Source organism: Parasteatoda tepidariorum, chromosome 8 (assembly GCF_043381705.1).
Source record: "Parasteatoda tepidariorum isolate YZ-2023 chromosome 8, CAS_Ptep_4.0, whole genome shotgun sequence".
Lineage (NCBI taxonomy): Eukaryota > Metazoa > Arthropoda > Arachnida > Araneae > Theridiidae > Parasteatoda > Parasteatoda tepidariorum.
The window spans coordinates 12,535,435-12,560,650 of NC_092211.1; the positions used below are offsets into that span (position 1 = coordinate 12,535,435).

Below are 25,216 nucleotides of genomic sequence, written 5' to 3' on the forward strand. Positions count from 1 at the left end.
ATACATCGGATATATATATCAATTATTCAAGAACTATTCGACCGATTTTGCTCAAATTTTATATTTTGCCATGTAAAATTAAGTTCTTTATAATAATGTAAAAAAATTGCACTCCTCATAATTAAAAATATTTTTCACCATAATTACATGAAATAATAAAAAACAATAAATATCTGCTAAAAGTTTTTTTTTGCATGGAATTATTTTTGGATAAAGAAATTTTACAACTGTGTACAAATTTTTCAATTCGCTTTAAAAGTTCACGAGACATGACGAAAAACGCGAAAAATAAATTTAACATCAAGGGGTCCAAACTTTGGTGCTCCTTCCTATGGACCAAACTATGGAGAATCGTATTTCCCAGATTGTGGCTGCCAGAAATCGGAATCCGTCACAAAAAAAAGTATGTTTATTCAGAGAAAGAACGTTTTTCTGTCTGAACTTAAAATATCGTCTGCAGCCGGATGCGGAATCCGCTTCGACCAGCCATCGCCGGGATTGAACCCCGGTTCACCTCACTGGAAGACAAACGCTCTATCCCCTGAGCCATCGACGCTCTGAGGCTAATATTTATAAAAGAAACTGTTGCAGGGCTCTGCTTTTCAAACATTGTTTATTCTGAGTAATGGTGGCTCAGTGGATAGAGCGTTCGCCTTTCAATGAGGTGAACCGAGTTCGAGTCCCAGCGATGACTGGTCAAAACCAATTCCGCACCCGGCTCGCACCGACCACAGTGCTGACGTAAAATATCCTCAGTGGTAGACGAATCATGGGTTAGAGTCCTCTTGCTTCTTGCCTAACCATGGAAGGTTTTAGTGGTTTTCCACTCCACGTAACGCAAATTTGGGTTAGTTCCATCAAAAAGGCCTCCACGAAAGCAAAATTTCTCCCAATACTTGATTCAGGAGGACAATTGTCATCTGGATTGGGTTCAAAATTAGAAGGCTACGGAGTTGAACATTAGAAGTCGTATAATTTTTACTCATATAGAATATTTTCATACTTTTTAAAAGCTAGGGAAGAAACCCAAACTTTGGGACTAGAAGTATATAACACACACTTCACTATTTAATTATCATTAATAATGTTTAATTATCATTAATAATGTTTAATTATCATAAAATTTTAATGTTGTCAGAAATGTTTAAGAATAATAAATCGGCTCTCATATTTTCCAATGAAATTTCCTTATAATTTACAGTCATTCAATAAGACTAATAACAATTTAAACCATTTTTATGAATTTTGTGTCCTTTAAAAAAAGAGTTCCAGCTCGTTGTGTAACAGAACCAATTGAGCATCTTTCCTGGTTTCGAAAATAACAAAAGATGAGGCTAATATTTAAAAAAGAACACGGAACAGTCACACCTATCACACATTGTCTATTCTGGCTACTGTGTATTATAGCCTTCAACCTCATTACATAATCAAAGCTTCTCACAATTGCACGTAAGATTAGAGCCGGAAAAATGACGTAATTATGACGTAGAAGAAAAAAGACGCATTGCTTAGTAGAATTTACCATCGAACGAATTTTTCCTATTTGAGAACTAACTATTGCAAAATAGTTCACTTTTTTTTTAGTTTTGTTAGTTTTTACCCAAAATATAAAATACTTTCACCCACATTTCACTATTTAATTATCAATAATAATGTTTCATTATCATATATTGATATCATTTTACCATGATACCATTTTACCATATCATTTTACCATTTAATATTATCAATATGAATACATTCGGGAACCGATTATCCGGAACGATCGGGACCATCGCTATTCCGGATAACTGATTTTTCCGGTTTTCTGATTCGTTACAAAAAGCCGTTTTTTTTATTGTTAAACCCAACAAAAATTAGAAAAATATTTAGAAATAATCTTAAAAAGAAGAAAAAACGATGAAGTAATACACTAATGATTATTTCTAAAATGATGGTAAGGTAAATATCTTTCAAAAAAGCAAGAAAAATCGTGAAATCTTATGAGTAAGAATAATTTTGTTTTTTTAAATAGCGGGAAAATTTATCGAATTTCGTTCCGGTTTTTTGATTTCCGGATAACGGGTTCTGTACTGTAATAAGATTTACGTTATAAAATAAACTACAGTCCCGGGCCAAATAATTAGAAGTAAAATCTTAATTATCAGGTTAACAATATTGTTTTTTACGCATCTGATACCTGTTGACACTTGTTTATGTTCGTGTATCAATTGGTTAACATTGCAATGCAATACTTTAAAAATAAATACAAATAGGAAGTATATAAAAAATCTCCTGAATAAAAACCCATTACATGTATGTTTAAATGTAAAAGTATTGCCTATAAACTCGTGCAAAACATGTCATTATTAAAAAACTACAGAGCGTCTAATAATTTGATCTAATTATTATAATATACTAATATAAGACGCGATATAATAAATATTCTATATTTATATAAAATATCGTCTAATTTATCCAATCGTCAAATTTATATTATACAACGGCTAATTTAACCAATTGATGCACGAAAGTAAACAAGTGCAAACCGGTTTCAGTAGCGTAGAAACAATAAAGCTGTATAGTATCACCTGAAGATTTTACGTAGAATCTTATAGTGCGTCTAATAATTTGGCCAGGGACTGTAGGTATAAACATAATTAGTCTATGCCAAGTCCATAAGTCAACCATTATTTGGGCCTCTTTTATGTTATATCCTGTCAGAATGTTTAGTAAAACTATGCAAGTTTTTTTTCCTCAATTTAGATCAGTAAAGCTTTTTTATAAATGAGACAGGAAATTGAAAATGAATTGAATGTTAGGTGTTAGACAAATTATTTTCTACAATTAAACTTTATATTTTGCATTCGATTGCCCTTCTGTTTATTACATCACTGATTTTGATCTGCTTTGGTATTATTTCCAGCATTTTTAACTTAAGATTTACGCATTTTGTTTTAAACGCAAATCACGAATAAAACTAGTTAAATGATTTGAAATCAAAGGAAATTTGAATTCCAAAACTTATTATCGATAAATATCAGTGGTTTACACTGAATTGAATCACGTTTGCAAACTACTAAATTATCGTCTGCATATGAATGACGTCTTAGTAAATGTTTTAGCTGAATTCGCGATCGCAACGCTCGAGTACGCCGTCTAGCGGGAGCCTGTAAATATCGGACATTAATTTATCACGTTTTCATTTAGTTCCATCAAAGTCATTGACTGAATCAGACGCCATTTTTTAGCAGCAAATAAGAAACAAAATTTCCCTAAGGAAAAGGCCGAAGAACTTGAAAAAAATNCGACACTGAATTGAATCACGTTTGCAAACTACTAAATTATCGTCTGCATATGAATGACGACTTAGCAAATGTTTTAGCTGAATATTAAATGCAGCTGTCTGCCTGGTTTTACTTCGGAAAATAAATTGAAAGCCTTCGAAAAACTATTTCCTTCAATAACAATTCAACGGTTGTAGTAAGTTATATTTATTATTGATTTCGATCGCAGATAAAACTTTTTTCGAATGTATTTTCCTTGATAACAATTCAATTTGAATTCCAAAACTTATTATCGATAAATATCAGTGGTTCGACACTGAATTGAATCACGTTTGCAAACTACTAAATTATCGTCTGCATATGAATGACGACTTAGTAAATGTTTTAGCTGAATATTAAATGCAGCTGTCTGCCTGGTTTTACTTCGGAAAATAAATTGAAAGCCTTCAAAAAACTATTTCCTTCAATAACAATTCAACTGTTGTAGTATGTTATATTTATTATTGATTTCGATCATAAAACCAATCAAATTATATGATGTTTAAAAAGAAGATCGTGTGAGTGACCTTCAATAATAAATCGTTTGAATGATAGATTCAATTTCTTGATACATTACATTTTTACATCTGGCAACTGAGAAAACAAATTTCGAAGAGTACGTGTTGCTCGGTCTATCATTTTATATGATGAGTCAAAGCCATGTAAGTCGGTGCAGATTAATTGAGGGCTTGATTTAAAAAACATAGGGTTTTCCGTAATAATCGCGCGTAATATATGAATATTTTTTGAATCCTTATCAAAAAAATTCAGTCAAGAGAATAAATGTATTCGGCAGAAGCAAAACAGTTGTTAAAATCTGACGAATTCCTCCGATCATGGAATTATTAATCGAAACAAAAAACATTTTGATTGCTGGAGGAAATTTGATGATATTTCTGATTATCGTCTTTCACCTTGTAGCTTTTTTTCTACGGCAATTAAACAGATTTTTATATCTTTAAGCCCGTAGTTCCCAAAAGAAGTTTGTCAGATTTTCATAACGCTTTTGCCTAAATACTAATTAGCGATCATTAATTTTTATATTTTTTTAAAACTTTTTTTGGAATTTGAAAGGATAGATTTTAGATATCAAAACAGCCTGTCAAAGTTCAATCGAGTATTGTGTAAAAATGTTGGTGTTGTTGTCCATTAAAGCAAGGGGTGGGATTGTTCTTATTTTCCAGTGGCGCCATCTGTGGGTAAGAATTCACCTTCTGCCACACCCATACATCACACCCGTTTATAGAGCATACACGGTCATTCATCCACAGATCTTAGTTTTTACATAAACCAGAGAACGGCCAATCTCCAATTCAGTAACCCTAGAGGTATGATTTGTTATGGGGACATGGAGCACTTTGTGACCTGACAGATTTTACGTGTGCTAGTCACCTTTTACTTCACGGGGAGTCTTTAAATCAGTGGGGATCGAACTCACTACCTCTTGGAAATAGGCCTAATGCCAGCCAGGCTATCCCAGCCCTACATCTAAATTAAAAAGTATATTCACGAAAATGAGTCATGATGACTTAGGGGGGTAGAACGTTCGCCTTCCAATGAGGTTACCGGGTTCGATACTAATTCCACACCCGGTTTGCACTTACCACAGTGCTGACATAAAATATCCTCCATGGTAGACGAATAATGGGTTAGAGTCTCCTTGCCGTTAAGCTAACCGTGGAAGGTTTTCCTCTCCATGTAACGCAAATGCTGATTAGTTCCATCAAAATGTTCTCCAAGAAGGTAAAATTTCTCCTAATGCTTAATCCAGGAATTCCCTCGTCTTTTGGACAGGGTTCAAAATGGCAAGCTACGGAGATGAATATTAGTAGTCGTAAACCCAAAACGGTTCAACGACGGTTATAAATTATAAATATTTCGAATATAAATTAAGATAGAATTCCACTTTAATGCAAATAAAAAAAACAGCAAATGTAGCAATTGGCTGAATTCTATGATACATTATTAAAATGAGACAAGTTTATTCCCAAGTTAAAAAAATTTAAACATGCATGGCAAATAGAACGCATTGTGCTAACACTCTTAAGTGAAAGCTTTTAGGATCAAAAATATCCATTTTACCAAACATTTTAATAAACCAGATAGATTTCCTTGTTTTTAGTAAAATAAGTATCGTCTGGTTTTTAGAAAAAGGAATAACAATCCGTTTGGTTTGATCAGCAGCCAGAATAAAACACGTAAGGCACGTGCTAAAACGGAGAAGCTTTGTTTCATTTTACGATTATCATAAATGTTATAAAACAACGGCTAAAAGGGGGGGGGGAGAATAGTTGCCTTGCTTTCTTGATATTTTGATAGTAGGTTTCGAATAGGTCATCGAATTCAGTGCAAAATTTATGATTAAAAATAACGCATTTTTAAAGTAATGAGAAATTGTCAAATAACCCAAAAATTGAATACTTGTTGGAGCTACATTTCATTAAAAAAAATTTTTTAAACATTAGTTTTGATGGGTTTTCACATATTTACCTTTCCCCGGAAATAGAGAAAAATATATTGTCTGAAACTCACTTTAAACATAGAAAAAAAACTGAACTTAGTGCTTAAATAAACAAAATCGTTGCTTCGGTCTCAATATCGAAGCTATAATGGGGGCTTAGAAGTGTTAATTAATCAAAAGTTTGTAATATATTACATTGGTAATAGTATTAAACTAAAATAGTTTATACACATATTTCGTTTTCACAAAAAATAAATCGTTTGAAGAAAATGCAGCTACACTTTTAGGCAGCTTATGATTAATTTATTCTATTATGATGATTTTTAGCTGTTATTATGATTCTTTTTAGCTATTATAATGATTCTTAGCTGTTATTATGATTCTTTTTAGCTATTATAATGATTCTTTTCAGCTATTATTATGATTATTAGCTATTATTATGATGATTTTTAGTCAGCTTATGATTAAAAAATTTATCATTCTCAAAGGAATAACCTTACATTTTATCTTTGTTACTGTGAATGGCAGAAATTGGTGGTTGTTTACTTCCACCGGTGAATGTTGACAATAACATAGTTATTTTGGTAAACGTCCGAAATACAGTCGAACTCGCGAATAACGAGCTCGGATTTAACGAGAACTCGGATTTACCGAGGGAAACGAGAATATTTGGTTGGATCAATGTTAAGTCTATGGAACAGAAGTCGCTTTTAACGAGAAAGACCCGGTTTTAGCGAGCAATATTTTTCTGTCTTGCAATCTTTTTTCTCATCTTTCTAGTCTTATCTTTTTTTCAAAATTATAAGAAATGCGCGCGAAATCAAAAAAACCGCGAACTGAAACTTAATTGCCCTTATCGCTCTAATCTGAAGCATGGGAAAAGTCGCGTGAGAGTAGGCGGAGGCGTATCGATTTCGTGCCTTATCGGTCATGACCGATAAAAGCATTTAATTAAATTTAGTAAGTAAGAATTAATTTATTAAGCAAGAAAAGTATTTGATTAAATTAATTAATGTAAATAAAGTAAGTAAGTATTAATTAAATTTTAAGTAAACTCAATCATTAAACCCCCCCCCCTCTCTTCTGGTTGCACGCCTGCCTTAAGGATCCGTTTATTACGAGCACTCGGATTTAACGAGTACAATGTTACGGTCCCTTTGTGCTCGTTATAAACGAGTTCGACTGTATATATACTAGATCTAGTTAAGTGCCACTGCCCGGCATGCATTTGCCCGGTATGTCCTATAAAAAAATAAATATAATAATATTAACGGATAAATTAATATCAAATGGGATATCAACAAATATTTCCGATATTCAAAGAGACTATGTGATTGTTGATAATCACCGGTGAAAGTCGACATTCGATTGATTTCGGACATTCAACTTAGCATCTCTGTAAATCCCTTTCTCTACCGACCGAACTCAGCTGCGGAAAGGAAAACTCATAAAAACTCTCTTAATTTCACAAATAAACTGATATTAACTCCATTTTTCAGTACCTTTTAACACTATAATCACTATAAAGCTAGCGGCAGTTTAGATATCCAATTCATTTTTACTGACAAAATTATGGAATCCTGCAATCGACAATTTTTGAAAGATAGTTAAATAGTGTATACAGTTGTATATTTTCAGATTTGTCTTTGTTCTTATGCAATTAACGTTTAAAGAATATTTTAGCGTCTTCCAAATCTGTTTCCTTCACTTTTAAATGTAGATTTAAAAGAAATCTGAAAACTGAGAAACGTGTTGTTTTCTATTTCTTATTTAAAATCGCAAGTTTCATCAATTTATTGCTTAAAAAATTTTGGGGAAAATTTCTTAGAAATTTTAAATGTTCTTTCTCTTAATCCAATAGAGCGATCCCTTTATTTTCTGCTTTCTTTTAAGAGTATTCTGCTGTCAAAAATGTCATCAAAAGATTAAGTACAAAAAATAACAAGAAAATAAAAAAATTTAAAATTTAACCTCAAATTCACGATGGAGTAGAGACTTGAAATTACGAAATTGTGTAGAAAAACGTACAATGGAATAAGAAAACAATTAAAATTCGATAGTTAGTTTTTGAATTTTAAACCGGTTAAACTTGAAGGAGGAAATACCATGCGGGCCGCTCTACAGGCCACAAAAAGGCAACTACAGACGTGCTGAACTTTTGACGTGTTATAGACTTTTGTCTAGCTAAAAATGCCCTATTCAAATATAAACTGAAATAGAGTTCTTTCGAAATTTCACTTTGTTTGAAAGGGCCGTGATGGCTCAGGGGATAGAGAGTTCTCCTTCCAATGAGGTGACCCGAGTTCGAATCCCAGCGATGGCTGTTCGATACGAATTCCGCATAAGACTTGTACCGACCACAGTGCATGGAGCTGAGTCTCCCACTTCTTTCCAAAACGATTTGAATTTAATTTCTTTTTTTAATCATTTTTTTTCTTTGTTTATATTTTTTAATAATTACCAGGGAGCGCGCTGGACTCCCGTTCATGAAAATGAGAGTTCGAATCCAGTTGGCTGAAGACTCCCTGTGCGCTAAAGGGTGGCTGGTGCACGTAAAATCAGTCGGGTAACAATGCCCTCCATGTCCCCATGACAAATCAATACCTCTGTGGGTACTGGATTGGAGATTGATCGTTCTATGGTTCAGGTCAAAATTAAGATCTGTTGATGAATGAATGGATGTATGAATGGGTTCGCCCTATAAACAGGTGCGTTGTATGGGTGTGGCAGTAATCGAATTCTTGGCCATAGATGGCGCCACTGGAAAACAAGAGCAATCAACTCCCAGTGTCATAATGGACTACGACAACAACAACAACTAGAGGGCTAAGCCCAATCTTCGCTTACGCTCACAACATACATCTAGAAATCATTTCAATCATTTTTCTAAGTAATCATTTTTGAAATAACAATTAAAATTCAAAGTATATTCTTATAACATATTTGGTGAGTTCGCAACCGTAATTTAATATTTTTGCTTACCAAAAGGATGGATGTATTTTAAATAAAATTTTTGAACTCATTACTTAGGGCAAGAAACTGAAAGTTCTAAGTCATTCAACGAATCTCTGTAATCGTAATTCATAATGGTATCTATATATATATTTCTCTTACACGGCGACAAAAAAAAGCCTCAATACAACTCCCCGAATGGCAACGATAGAAAATCGACCCATGATTGCCGCTAAAAATGTCACATGCTAAATCTAGATGAAATGGCTCAACATATAGCGCTTTTAAAAACGGAAACTGAGATAACCAGAGAGAGCATAAGCTAGGCAGAAGTGAGTAGTCTTTGTCGATAGATCTCTACTTTAGTATTTTGTCGAAAGCGTTTTTTTCACGAATTTATATATTACGAAATTATTTGACGATTTTTGATTTACATCACGAATTTATTTGTTTTACTAGAATTTATTTGTTTATGCAGGTTTTTCCATTGCAATTCACTTATTTCAATTTTTAATAGACTTAATTATAGCCAAAATGCTAACCTATTTAAAGAGATATCAGTTTTAGAAATTTTATCTCAAGATTTTTTATACTATAGCACATTTCTAATAGGTTTAACGAATTACATGTCATTTATTTGAATTCAAATTTATTTTAATGACTTAGTATTTACTAAAAAGATGTAATTTTTTTATATGGATTTGAATGATTGTTTTGAATTCTTAGAATTTTGTGCATTTGCAATGTACCTAAGTTAATAGCGAGCGACGCAAACCATATAAGATTGCGCAGCAATTTTCGGGGGTTGGCGAGCGTTAGCGAGCCCACTAGTATTAATGTAATATGCACCAAAAATTAATAATTGTAATATTGTTACTAAGATCAGAGACCGATTTAAATAACTTTATCTTAAAATGTAACGTAGAATTACATTATTCTAATACAAATAATAATGAAAACAATCCACCTAAACTCTTAATTTAGAAATCCAACGGAATCAAAAACTTAATAATAACAGTACAGGTCATTTCAACCTTTAAATTAGGGAAACGAAAATATTTATAGCAAAACAATAACTTTACGACTTCAATCAAGTTTATGCTGATGACAACCCAAGCAATAAGAAAATTAATGTGGAAAAGCTGGATTACCATGTGATTTTCCAGACAATAAAAATGTATTAACAACAATTTAAAACTGCGACACCATCATTAGATTTTTATGTATAGTAAGAAATTTTTATATTTTTTTTATCTTTTCACATTAAAACATTTTTAGTCCGAAGATATAAAATTTAATCCCGAAATAATTTATAGAATTTAAAAGGAAATTCATGAAATGTTAAATTACGAAAATACCTACATTAATTTCTCAGTTAAGCTAGTAAAAAAAAAATATCGAAACTTACTTTTTTTGTAGTGTGTATCAATAAATTTTAATATCCTCAAATATTTTCATTGCATAAACACTCATAACCGTAGTCGTCAGAGACTTTTGAACGCGTGAAGTGCAGTAAGGTTATGGAATACGTGCTACTAAAGCTCCCTTCTAAAGTGATTATTCAAATCACCATAATTTATATACAGCATTCAACGTATTATGATATAGTACAAGGTTAATGCGACACCTTTTTTTTATTTGTCAAAATGGCAAAGCACTTAGGCACTTAAAAAGTGAAGAAAATGTTCGAATACCTAATTCACATAAAAAAAAGTTACGCATTGCAAAAAGAAAAAAAAACATAAGAAATTATTGTCAAAATACGCAGAGAATTTAATATTAAATTACTAACCATTGTTGTTATAATAAACTTTGCGCTATGAAGAGATTAAGGTTTGAATGGCGTTGGGGAAAAAAGAATAATATTTGAGCAAATTAGCTTTTGGCGAACAGTTCGAAACGAAAAATAATGTGGAAATGCGTTGTTTTTGTTTTAACATTCATGAAATATTGTGAAAAACATGGATAAATATGTCTTTCAGAAACAATAAGCCTTCTTGTGATCGAGTTATTTATGAAAAACGCAATAATTTAAGTTGTCGGCACAGTTTTTTCTGTTCTTCATTTTGTATCCATTTTTTTCCGTGAGTACCTTTTGATAAATGAAATTACCTCACGAAATGCATCTCAAAATAGTGTTCATAAAAAACGCTCCACGAAACTATAAGGTTCCATAGAAAAGTTACAAGGGTTCGAAAATTAAGANGGGTCCGTTTTTAAGTTAAAATATTTTGTGAAGGGTCCGTTTTTATGAAAAGATATTTTGTGAAGGGTCCGTTAACGGACCCAAATTTCTTCTAAACAGACCCCTGCTATAAGGTTCCATAGAAAAGTTACAAGGGTTCCGAAAATTAAGACTCTCACTTTGTATCCATTTTTATGATTTTAAGAATCTTAAATTATGTTTATATCGAACAGATAAATTCATCGCCTATTTCCTATTTTATTTTCTTTATGAAATTGTTTAAGTAAAATGTTAATGAAAAATAATCGAAAAATTTAAAAGAATTGGTATAAAAAGGATACATAAAAAACTGCATGAGCAGCGATAACTTTTTCAAAATAAAACGACTAAACTCGACAATAAAGAAATATGTTTCCCAGATAGACTTTCTTCCTAGTTATAACAGTTTTTAGTTTTTATTTCAACGAAAAATATAAGTCAGCTAAATTTAATTCATTTTCCGATTCATACACCGAAAATAAATTCAGAACTAGAATAGATATCCCACCAGATCTGCGAATTCAATTTAACTAACACGAAATTTCATATTAAGATTACTGATAAAATATAAAAAAATATTTTATTCTTATTTTTATATTAAAAATATTTTATTCTTCACACTAAATATTTAAAAGATATAGTCTTTTCAAAAAAAAGTGGTCTTTGGTTAATATTTTTACGATATTAAACAATATTTTAATAATATATTAGTCACAATTGCTAACGATCTTTTTTTCTAAAGTTAGAGATTCCAGAAAATGAACGTCTAATTTTTGCTTATATGACGTTAAAAACAAATACTTCAAAATGTAGAAATAATTGTAATTATTACGTGATATTTAAGTTTTGGCATCATTAGTATCCTCATCAATTATCACATGAAAAGTGGCAATAAAAGTCAAATTCAATTATGACGAAAATCTAAATTAAACCTTCCATTCCGAGAAGCAATTTCAATTACTTTCCTTCTTACGTCATACGAATTGTCATGGAGATGAGTCTGATAGAAAATTAACGATGATTCTATTTTATAATCAATTCAGATTCACTCTTAATTAAGTTAATTAGTGCTTTTTACTAATCTATATTCATGCTTGAATTTAAATACACTGTCTGCTTTTTAAAACATTAATAGTTTTAAGAAACAGAAATAAAACTCTGGAGTCGTTGCAGGTCTCATCGAGAGACAAAAAGAAAAAAAAACATTTAAATTTAATTTAAAAAAAACAATGAAATCTATTTTCCATTATCTATTTTAATATTTCAATCACTTTGTTTAGAACAGAAAGTTTTAGTAATTTCCCAGGGGTCTGTGTAGAAGAAATTTGGGTCCGTTAACGGACCCTTCACAAAATATCTTTTCATAAAAACGGACTTGATGACCTAAAAAATCTCANAATACCAAATATTTGTATGTTGCATCTCTAATTTAGAAGGAGCAATTGTTGTTTATTTTTTAAAATTTAATTTTTTTAATTACAATTTTACAGTGTTGAGCATAATCTTGTATTTATTTACAATTTAAAAACTCCTTGAAAAAATTTTTTTTTGCAATAACGGACCCTATTTGCACAAATTTATAAAAGCGGACCCTGGTTGAAACAATGTGAGTAATTTTTTCACAATTTCACGAAAAACGGACCTTTCGCAAAATGTCTGGACAGACCCCCAATATAATTTTAATAGTAGAGCTACTCAAAATCTTTTATGATCAACATATTTTATTTTATTTTATAACCGTCGTTGCAGATGTCCCAATTTTTGGATTTACGACTAGTTATGATCAACTACGTAACCTTGTAATTTTGAACCCAATCCAGAAGATAAGGAAACTCCCTGATGGGAGAAATTAGTCCTCATGGAAGACTTTTTGATGGAATTAACCCACATTTGCGTTGTGTGGAGAGGAAAACAACGAGAACCTCCAATGGTTAGCCTGACGGCAAGGGGATTCGAACCCGTGATCCGTCTACCACTGATTCTGTTTTTGAGAAAAATATATTCATAATGTTGCGAATGTATAAGGTCATATTTTTGTGATTTTGTGAAAAATCACAAAAACCAGCGATCTGTCTAGACATTTTGCATAAAAAATATTCATAGTTTTGTGAATAAAATACCATGGAATCTTATTCTATGAATCAATAGGTTCTGCAAGGGACCTATATTTTTTTGAACACGTGAAATGAAAGTGTTGTATTTGTGAACGAAAAAAAAAACACGAAAAACATGTTTCTATAGAAGCATTGTAATTATGAATTAATGAAGTCATCGACTCTATCTTTAAGGTTCAAAAAAATTTATGAAAGGTTTGCTTTTAAGAAGAAGAAAAAATTTGTGAATTGTTAAAGGACCTAATAAATGTTAAAGATCTGTTAAATGTTAAAAGACCAGAATTCCACCTAAAATGACCTCTGTTTAGGAATTGAAAATCTAAATAAAAGATTCGCGGCAACATAGCGATAAATCCCATTTCCTACCCAACTGTTTCTTAATATTGTTTCCAGATTGATACTTTATGAATTTCCCGAGTTTTGCACTGGACAAAAACACAATACACAGAAACATTGTAAGTGGAATTTACTAAAAAAGCTCTCTAGTATAATTTGAAAATGCAACTTATTTTTCTGCTCCAACACCTTTAATAATATCATTAATTTCCAATTCTTTTAGAAATTATTAATGTTCAATTCTATAACAACTTAACGTTTTCTATAATTTTTTTAGCATTTCCGGAAAAGTTTGTATAAATTCGATCATTAAGTCTTCTGTATTATTCCTTTAAAAAGAAGTTTACTTTCAAAAATAACTTCCTTATTATTATTAATTTTTAAAAAAAATTTTACTGTATTAATTAGTTTTTTTAAAAAAATTCATACTTTATTATTAGGTACACTTTGGAAAATGTCTTCGGTATTACTAATTAGTTTGAAAAATTAAAAAGATAAAGACATACATAACACTTAATCCAAATTATTAAACATGTTTTAGGGGCCGTTCAAAAAATAAGTACATCCCGAAGGGGGGGGAGGGGATTTGTTATTTTGTACGGTTTTGTACGATGGGGAGGGGGGGAAGGTATTATTCAAAGTACGTACTTTATAAACATACACCAAATTTAAATTTGACTTTATCCTACACACTCCTTAAATAAATATTTAATTTTATTTAAAACATAATTATGTTAATTTTGATGAAAAAGGGGGGTAGACTAATAAAATGTACGTACTCTAAGGGGGGGTAAGACCTTATGTACGGTAATGTACGAAGGGGGGAGGGGTTTAAAATTTCTCCATTTTTGTGTACGTACTTTTTGAACGGCCCCTTAAGAACTTAACTTTACGTAAGAGTATGTATTTTTCTTCCTTGATTTTAAACTGTTACTAAATTTTATACATATTTTTGCCGGGAACAAAGGAATTGCAAAAAGTTTTTCTAAAAAGTGAATCAGTCAATTAAATTTAAAGACACAATAGCTAATTAATTCCCTAATTACTTGGAACGAGAGTAAGATTCCTTGAAAACAATGTGTATTTTCATTTAACGAATTTCATAAATTGTGATGTTACACTTTTTTTCAGTTTTTTAAAGTTTACATCTGTTTTTGCATTTTTAAATGCAACTTTTATCTTCTTCGCATCCCAGCTTAATTTGATTGCATTTCAACCTTTTGATTGATTTCCTCAAAGAAGGTAAAGGCATCGCTGTAATCGACAATGTCAACCTTAATCTATGAAAAGGTACCACAACATAGAATCGAGTTAACATGTCTTATATACTAGTAAATTGGAATCACGCTTTTTGTAGTGGTAGATACACTACAACACTCCCCTACCAGATTTATATCTGTGATAGAATTCGATGAAGGGATACCACTAGTTGATTTATAGCTGTTCTTTGAGAAGCGGGGAGAGCCGTATTAAGATCACTGTACTTTTAGAGTGCTGATCGTGAGAGCTGTATTAAGTTCACGGTCGTGGTCACTCCAGTGCTGCCTTTAGCAGTCGAGTAGATACTTTGTACGTGATCGAGACTTAGAGGCAACAGCGTGAGGATGTCAATGTCACAGTCACATGTAACAACCCAAATGTTCAATGTGGAACATACATCGTAGTAGGCATGTTCAAATCAAAGTGGGAGTTTCTGTCAAAGTACGCGTGTTCATTACGAAGAGGGAGTTTCTGTCAAGGTAGGCATGTTCCTATCACGTCCGGGTCACCAATGTGGGGAGAGTAGATATCGGCAATGTCAACCTTCATCTATGAAAAGGTACCCCAACATAGAATCGAGTTAACATGTCTTATATGCTAGTGAATTGGAATTATACTTTATGTAGTGGTAGATACACTACAATGGCATTCTTAAAAAGACATTTTTCAGAAGGGTTGTCTGAAGACATTCTTCTAGAAAAACCCTTTCTACCTCATAGAAAATGATGTATTGGGAGTGATTTGCCTTTTTGATGGAAGACTTTTTGATGGAACTAACCCTCATTTGCGTTACATGGAGAGGAAAAACCACAAAAGCCTCCCACGATTAGACAGACGGCAAGCGGACACTAGCCCATGATCTGTCTACCACTGACGATATTTTGCGGCAGAACTGTGGTTGGTGCAAGCCAGTATCTGAAGATTTTATTTTATTTTATAACCGTCGTTGAACAGCCGACCCAATACTTTTTTGGGTTTCCGACTACTAATGTTCAACTACGTAGCCTTGTAATTTGAACCCAATCCAAAAGACAAGGGAACTCCTGGATCAAGTATTGGGAGAAATTTGCCTTGATGGAGGACTTTTTGATAGAATAAACCAGCATTGCATTGCATGGACAGGGTGACCAAGAGAACCTCCCACGGTTAGCCTGACGGCAAGGGGATCTGAAGATTTGTCAACATGGAGTGCAGTCCATGGAGATGCATTAATTCTCTCCAACAATTCTGTGTCAATATCTCTGCAAACTTTTCTCACTGCGCCTAGTTACAGTGCTAATAAGCGCTATATTTTTATCTCTTAGAAGGTCATGACCCATGATCTGTCTATCACTGAGGATATTTTACGTCAGCACTGCGGTCGGTGCCAGCCGGGTGCGCAATTCCAATCAACCAGCCATCACCGAGATGGATTCGAACCCAGTTCATTTCGTTGGAAGGCGAACACTCTATCCCCTGAGCCACCACGGCTTCTGCAACCATTATTATCATTTTCAGCGTAAATAATATTTATTTATAAAACATAATAAACTAAAATTGTTTCAAATCGTTCTCGAAGCTAATCTTGTCTGTTTCTAAAGTGATTCTTCATAAATTTAATAGACGGGAATACACTTTCCACATGTAGGGGAGAGTCGGGTAAACCCGCCCAGCGGGTACCCCCGCCCACAGTCAACGTCATATATATAGAATATTTTTTCAAGTCAATGGGCCATCGGATATTAATTGTTATATTAAAAAAAGATTATTTTCAAAGTTTCAAGTATTTATGCAGCTGTTAACATGGTAAACAATAGTTTTGAAAATATGTTGAATACAGTAGTCATGAAATTAAGAANTTAATATTCTCTCAGGGTTGAGTCTAGAATTAGTAAATAAGGAGACTTGGTAGGTGAATGAAACAGATATATGCTTGTTTTCCATTTACTTTCATTGTAGTGATGCTTAATATTTGGCAATTAAGGATGATTCATTGTATCAGTAAGACCTTAAGTCTGAACCATACAACCCATCTCAGGTCCTAATATTTTTCACTGATAGTAGTAGATTGCACTGCGGTAGGTTTGGCAACTGTGTCTACGCTAAATTAGAGGTTGGTTTGAATTTTCATCGCAGGTTTCGCAACACAGACAACTGTTCGAATGTTAGCTCAAATCTTGCCATCAGAGAGGCTTTGAATTTCGCCCTCCATTATGAACTTACTGACACTTATATTCTGATGGACGGCAATTGTTCAATCAAATACTTACAAAACTGGACAAAAAAGAATTGCACAAGATGTAATTTTCAAAATTTTTATACTTTCACAGTCAAGTTTGCTTCCAATGAATCTCTTCCCACTTCGGGGTCTATGAAAATGAGAAGGTGGATATGGGGCGAGTGTTACCGGCATTGTCAACCGTCATCGATGAAAAGGTATCCCATCATAGAATCGAGTTAACATGTCTTATATACAAGTAAATTGGAATTATACTTTATGTAGTGGTAGATACACTACAATGGCATTCTTAAAAAGGCATTTTTCAGAAGGGTTGTCTGAAGGCATTTTTCTAGAATAACCCTTCCTCATAGAAAAGGATTTTCGTTCAGAGAAGGATTAGTAAGGCATGTGAATTGAAAGTTTCACGATAAAAATCGCAGACTCATAGTTTTTTTTCTTTCCATTACATAGAGTTTATATCTCTTTATCGTTTAATGTCCATTCATTATTTTATTTTATAACCGTCGTTAAACAGCCGACCCAGATTTGGGTTTATGACTACTAATATTATACTCCATAGCCTTGTAATTTTGGATCTAATCCAGAAGACAACTACTGGATAAAGTATTGGAAGAGATTTGCCTTTTTGATGGAACTAACCCTCATTTGCGTTACATGGAGAGGAAAAACCACAAAAACCTCCCACGATTAGCCAGACGGCAAAGGGACACTAGCCCATGATCTGTCTACCAAAACTAAAACTCAGCGGCACAACAGCGCATAGAGGGCCAAAGCCTACTGTGCCCATCTCAGTTTTCTTGACCTCGGGCAGGAGCAGATGTTCCGGTCAGGTGGTCAGCCGAACGCGGAACCCCAGTGTTTATTTCCCAAGCATGTTCGGTACTCATTTATCGACCCACTGAAGGGATGAAAGGCTGAGTCAACCTTGCCCGGCCCGAGGATCGAACCAGGGACCTGTGGCACGAAAGCGCGAAGCGCTACCGCTCAGCCATCGGGCGTCATGATCTGTCTACCACTGAGGATATTTTGCGTCAGAACTGTGGTTGGTGCAAGCCAGTATCTAAAGATTTTATTTATTTTATGACCGTCGTTAAACAGCCGACCCAATACTTTTTTGGGTTTCCGACTACTAATGTTCCACTACGTAGCCTTGCAATTTTGAACCCAATACAAAAGACAAGGGAACTCCTGGATCAAGTATTGGGAGAAACTTGCTTTGTGGAGGACTTTCTGATGGAATAAACCCGCATTGCGTTATATGGACAGGAAGACCAGGAGAACCTCCCACGGTTAGCCTGACGGCAAGGGGATCTGAAGATATGTCAACATGGAGTGCAGCTCATGGAGATGTATTGATTCTCTCCAACAATTCTGTGTCAATGTCATTGCAAACTTTTCTCACTGCGCCTAGTCACAGTGCTAATAAGCCCTTTCTTTATTTCTTCCTAGAAGGTCATGACCCATGATTCGTCTATCACTGAGGATATTTTACGTCAACCTGTGGTCGGTGCCAGCCGGGTGCGCAATTCAAATCAACCAGCCATCACCGAGATGGATTCGAACCCAGTTCATTTCATTGGAAGGCGAGCACTCTATCCCCTGAGCCACCACGGCTTCTGCAACCATTATTAACATTTTCAGCGTAAATAAAACATAATAAACTAAAATTGTTTCAAATCGTTCTCGAAGCTAATCTTGTCTGTTTCTAAAGTGATTCTTCATAAATTTAATAGACGGGAATACTCTTTCCACATGTAAGTACATCCAAACACCGACTTGAAGTTTTGGCCTAACTGTCGCAGAATTGGAAATCTTTCTTCACCTAACAGTTTGAAGAAATCGATTCCTGGTTCCTTCCTAATTTCCAAGAAAAGACATGATTGAAGTTCACACGGTTCAAGTTAAAGATGAGTTGGTTGATTCTCAAAGAATTAGCTCGAATTGAATTGTTGAATAGAATCATGTTACTTTTCAATAATTCAAAAGCCGCAAATCAAGCGTTAAACTCCCCAGTTAGTTCTTGGATGCTACCAGTAAATTCCGAAAAATTAAGAGTCACATTATCTTTAAATTCTTCACTTAATTTCCGATAGCTTGAAAAATAACCCAAATCATTCCAAGAAAGATTGAAATTTTTTAATTTGTCTTAAAGATTGAAAGATTTAAACTTTTACTCCATGAAAGATTGAAAACTTTTAATTTGATTCGATATCCATAAACATCCCCCTTTAAATTTGATATCTGTTGATTTTTACCCAAGAAATTAAGATTCAAATCATTAAGATGATTCGTAATAGCGGTGAGGAATTCTTTTAAAAAAATTTATACATTAGAGCCTTCCTCCCTGTGTCTGCTCCAACAAACTTTTTTAAGAATGGTACACTAAATTTCAGTTTAGTGTTCCCTTGGTACACTAAATTTCATGGAAACGGAGAGAAATAAGGGCTTTTTTTCGGGAATGAAAAGTATTTGACACCCGTCTAGATTTTTCACGACAGGTAGTTGTATCATTTCTAATGTGTTACACATTAAGTAAACATAAACAATTCTTAAATTGATAATATTTTCTTTAAAAAAATTGACATAAGTTAATTTCTATTTACATAATATTTCATCAATTAATTTTATGAATAATATATTGCTCAATTATTTATTTACAAAAAAAGTATCATTTAATATCAATAAGAATGTTCGCACGATGTTTGCAGAAGTAGAAATATTTTCTTAGAATACTACATTTGGAATTTATAATTTTTTTTACTTCGAAAAGGTTAAGGTAAATAATATAAATGAAATGAGATCAAACTTAGCCATAGAATTAAAGCAAAAAAACATGATTAACAAAATATTAGATTTGAAAATATCTATAATAGCTGAACACTCAGCATCAGTCAATTTTTCCAACCCATCTAATATATATAATTCTCTTTCGTGGCTCCCAAATTTTGAGTGTATTTCTTTTCCGCCGGTGGCAGCGTTTGCTTTGTTTTGTTTACGTTACTATTTCTCTTACACGGCGAATCGACCAATGATTACCGCTAAAAATATCACATGCCAAATCTCAACTTATAGCGCTTTTAAAAATGGAAACTGAAATAACCAGAGAGCATCAGATGCGGCAATCTCATACTATTGAGCTAGGCAGAAGTGAGTAGTCTTTGTCGATAAATCTCTATTTTAGTATTCACGAATTTATTTAATTAGCGCTTTTTTTCACGAATTTACTTGACGATATTTGGTTTATATCACGAATTATACTATAACACATTTCTAATAAGTTTAACGAATTACATGTCATTTATTTGAATTCAAATTTATTTCAATGACTTAGTATTTACTAAAAAGATGTAATTTTTTTTTAAAAAAAAGTTTTATTATGGATTTGAATGATTGTTTTGAATTCTTAGAATTTTGTGCATTTGCAATGTACCTAAGTTGGTAGAGAGCAAAGCGAGCTTGGTTTGCTAAGCAAACCATATAAGATTGCGTAGCAATTTTCGGGGGTTGGAGAGCGTTAGCGAGCAGGGGGCACCCACCACTAGTTTACAATAATACGCAAATGTCTATCGAGTGTCTCTTGTGAAGGTCAGCTAACGGACCCAAATTTCTTCTAAACAGACCCCTAATTAAGAAGACAATTTTTTTAAAANATCACTATAATCATATATCACTTAAATAATATGTTAGTGTGAAAAATTATTTTAATACGTTAATTATATGTTATATGCTAATATATTAACATAAAAAGCTTCAATTAATCTTGTTAATTATGTTATTCCCTTTCTGTAAATACTTTTCTTAATTTATTATTTAAAATTAAACGCTTTCTCACACTTTTAAATTCACATCCTGTCCTTTAATTTATTTTTGGCTCAAGTATGCAACTAAGACTTCCCTTATTCCCTAAAATAGAACATTTTACGAATTTACTTTGCAAGATTTTCCCTAACTTATATTGAGAAGCACAACAATTTCGTGACCACTTTGATAAACGTCCTCTGTCTAATAATTGATAAATAAATTTTATACCCTCCTTCCCTGCCTAAGACCTGTTTTTATCCTTCCACTCGGCAACGAAAAGATATTTAAAAAGAAAATTCAAACAATCCGGCTTTTAAAAAAATATATTTTTTAAATTATTTTATTTTATTTTAATAATCTATCTTCTTCTCTTTTCATTAATCTCTGATATTTTCCATGTTTTCTCTATATTTTTACCTTATTTCATGAGTTCTATATACTTACAGCTTATGATTGATATATAATTTTGAACCCAATGCAGAGGATAAGGTAACTCCTAGGTCTAATCATTGGTACAAACTAGCCTTAGAGGACTTTTTGATAGAACTAACCCACATTTGCTTTACATGGAGAGAGAAACCACGAAAACCCCCACAGTTTGCCAGATGTCAAGGGGATTCTAACCCATGATCCAACTGCCACTGATTACATTTTTACGACGTTTGTGGGATCCGGGAGCAAAATACGTTTCGGACAGCCATCGCTGGAATTCGAACCTGGGTCATATCATTAGCAGACAACCGCTCTATCCCTTGAGCTACTGAAATACCCCTCCCCCAGAAAATAAATTGGGTTAAGATGATTTCAATGCGTCCATATTGAATAAAAAATTAAAACTAAGAAAACTTTTATAATTGTATAAAAAGTTAAATTTTTATTAAACTAGTAACCTTACTACAATTGACCTGAACAATATTTCGACAAATAAACAATGTTTGTCAATCAACTTTTCCGTTACAATTAAATTATAATCAAGTCAATCGATAAATAAAATCAAGAACAATATTTTCCTCAAAATTTTGAGTACGAAATATTTACTCGAGCATTGTGTCATAGAAAAGATTTGCTATACTCCAACTCAGAAGACAATCGAATTGATAAAAAAAAGCAAAAAAATGTTTGATTCAATGAAAATGTTTTTAATTATGTATTAAAAAATATTACTCGATTAAATGCATCATCAGGGTGCGGAGCAAGATTTTTCAACAAAAAATGAGCACCTTTCAAGTACTTTTTAAGCACTCAAAAAATATTTTTAATCGCTTTCCAAAATAAAAATCATAATTAGGATCTGAGCAGCAATAAAAAAAATTTCTATTGTTTAAAGTTTTTTAATTATAAGCATAAACAAGGGTCTGTTTAGAAGAAATTTAGATCCGTTAACGGACCCTTCACAAAATATTTCAACTTAAAAACGGACCCTTCACAAAATGATTTTTCTTTTAATCGGATCCTTCACAAAATTGTTTATCTTCATTATTGCTTTGTTAATCGAATAATCCCTTCCCAGGCCGAAAACAGGAAAGATGGATGTAAACGAATTAAGTTTTGTCTTCGGCAGACGATTCTTCCATTATTCGTCCGAAATGAATATTCTGCGTTCAGCAGTATAGGCTAAATACCAAATATTTGTATGTTGCATCTCTAATTTAGAAGCTGCAATTGCTGTTTATTTTTGAAAATTTAATTTTTTTTATTATAATTTTACGCATAATATTGTATCTATTTACAATTTAAAAACTCATTGAAAAAGTTTTTTGCAATGACCGAACCCTATTTGCACAAATTCATAAAAGCGGACCCTGGTTGAAAGAATGTGAGTAATTTTTTTCACAATTTCACGAAAACCGGACCTTTCACAAAATGTCTGGACAGATCCCTGATAAAATCAACAAAATTCAAAAGCATTTTCACAAACTTCACATAATCATGATAAAATAACTAGTTTCTGATAAATACTGCAGAGAAAATTGAGAAAATCATGCATTTTTTGTAATTTAGAAAGACAATCGACACGGCAAAGAAAAAATCTCTCTTTAAAAGATAGAAAATTGAGCACTTTTTACAAACCCCGAATAAAAAAAGCACCTTTAAGGGCTTTTAAAAAAATGTAAATCAAAAATACGCCCCCTTTAAGCACTTTTTAAAAACGCTACGCACTCTGATGGTAAGACAATTATTCAATTTATATCTATTATTTTACGTTACTTATACTAATCAAAAAAATGCATCATATTTGAACGTTCATGTGGTTGAACCATTGAAAAAGAACAAAACTTAAACAACAAAATGGAAAAGAATATTGTAACTATTAAAAATAGAGCTCTTTGAGCATTTGTAAATTCCAAACCGCCATGATTAAATAATAATTAAAAATAATAACTAGTAGAAATCTGAATCTACCGAACAATTTCAATACTTTGTACGTTAAAATGTATCATAAAATAAAATACCTATACTTCTAGTTTCAATTTTTTTTTTTTTTTTTTGAAAATCGAAATACATACAGTGCCTGGCTAAATTATTAGACACACTATAAGATTCTATGTAAAATCTTAATTATTAGGTGATACTATAGAGCTGTATTGTTTTTATGTGACTGAAACCGGTTTGCACTTGTTTACGTTCGTGTATCAGTTGATTAAATTAGACGATATATTATATAAATATAGAATATCTATTACATAAGGTATTATATAAGTATATAATAATAATTAGACCAAATTATTAGAAGCATTGAAGTATTTTAATAATGGCATGTTTTGCACGAGTTTATAGGCAATACTTTTATAGTTAAACATACATGTAACGGGTTTTTATTCAGGAGATTTTTTATATACTTCCTGTTTGTATTTGTTTTTAACGTATTGCATTGCAATGTTAACCAATTGACACATTAACGTGAAGTGCAAACCGGTTTCAGCCACGTAAAACATTAAAGCTGCTTAGTATCAACTGATAATTAAGATTTTACATAGAATCTCATTGTGTATCTAATAATTTGGCCAGAGTCTGTAAAATAAAATCAACGATTTGTTAGTACCAAATACTTAGCTTTTAACTTTTACTATCATTAACAATTTTTTATACGATTAAGTGAATAATTTAAAAGAGTGGAAGTCTCTCAATTTAATAATTATTCAGCATTATTATGTCGTATTATTAGTACATTATTAGTAGTAGCATTATTTTATTTACGTCGCACATCAGAGCTGCACTATTGAGCTATTGGCGACTGTTAGGGACATGAAGAAATGCCATCACAGTTTTGATCTTCTCCCTTCTTTCAAAATAGTCCGGAATCGAACATTTCAACTATCGACCCCATAACTCTGATTTTATTGAATAAATCATAATCAAGAATTTTATATCTATACTGAAAATGCTTTTTTTTTTGCGATGCGAAAACATTAATTTCAATTAAATATAATTTTAGTATCATAATAAAAAAAATAATGCATTTTTTTTTTTAAAAAAAATCCCGTAGTAAGATTCTGTATAATCGGGGATTCTGAGTTAAAATTTAAACTTATAATTTTGAATAGCATTGAAAATAAAAGTTTATTCTGAACTATTCTAGAAATTATTAAAAGTCTATATACTCAAAAAAGTACAATAATAATGGAATTTTATCATCATAGAAAAAAAAAAGTTTTCTAAAAAAAAAAAATACTAATAATAATTATAAAGGAGGAAATTTTCGTGAGAGAGTCTTTATACAAACCATAGATGTAAATTGAAAAAACTGGGGTATTTTTGGATCAAAATTAAATAAGCTCTATAAAAAAAGAATTTTTTTTGCCGTCTAATTTTTTAAATACAGCCAAAGCCCTTATAGTAAATCTTCAAGGTACCGAAATTTCGGTTCGCTATAACCGGGAGTTCACCATATCCGTATTCCAAACAATTTTACGGGAGCGAACATTTCTTTCTCTATATCCGAGAGTTCACTATAAAGCACGTTCCCTATAGCGGGATTTGACTGTATATGCAGAAGTTAATTTTTATTTCTTCTGGATCTGTTAAATAATAATCGCTCTAGAAATCCAGTCCGGCTCTATTTTACGGGTAAAATTATTCCTCAAAAAATAATAAATAAATTATTTGTATTAAAGAATGCTAAATTTGTATATTAGCTTTCAAAAAAAGAAACTTAACTTACTCTTTAACTCACAGCCACTGTCATAAATCTTTCTACTTAAAATAGTTTTAAACAAGAGTTGAAACAAAATCAGATTAGAAAAAAGTTTTCGCGCACATGTCAAATGGATGAAACAACAAGTGCTGTGGGAAGAGCGGAACTACTGAAAGTTTGGACTACCGCCAAATCAAAAGTTTTCTGCGCATGCGTCACGTCAGGCAGACAAAATGTCTGACCCAGTTGCGTTATTCTTTTAACGGGATGTTAATCATTGCAATGGTGGGAAAGCCGAAGTAAATTAATGCCTTTTTTATACAAGATTTCTGATTGTTTGGAAACTGCAGGTCCTTAGAACCTTTTTAAACTATGAATTATCTTATTCCGTTGATTAAAATGCACGT

General features: G+C 32.3%; 1 protein-coding gene across 1 annotated transcript in view; it reads right to left on the reverse strand.

Annotated features, from left to right (window-relative positions):
* The window catches only part of LOC107439396 (galactosylceramide sulfotransferase), a gene marked incomplete in the record, with an annotated part of 36,484 nt that extends 11,501 nt beyond the window's left edge, over positions 1–24,983 (reverse strand). Inside the window, 1 exon segment of the mRNA XM_043055704.2 lies at positions 24,833–24,983.
* Positions 24,984–25,216: the final 233 nt, after the last annotated feature.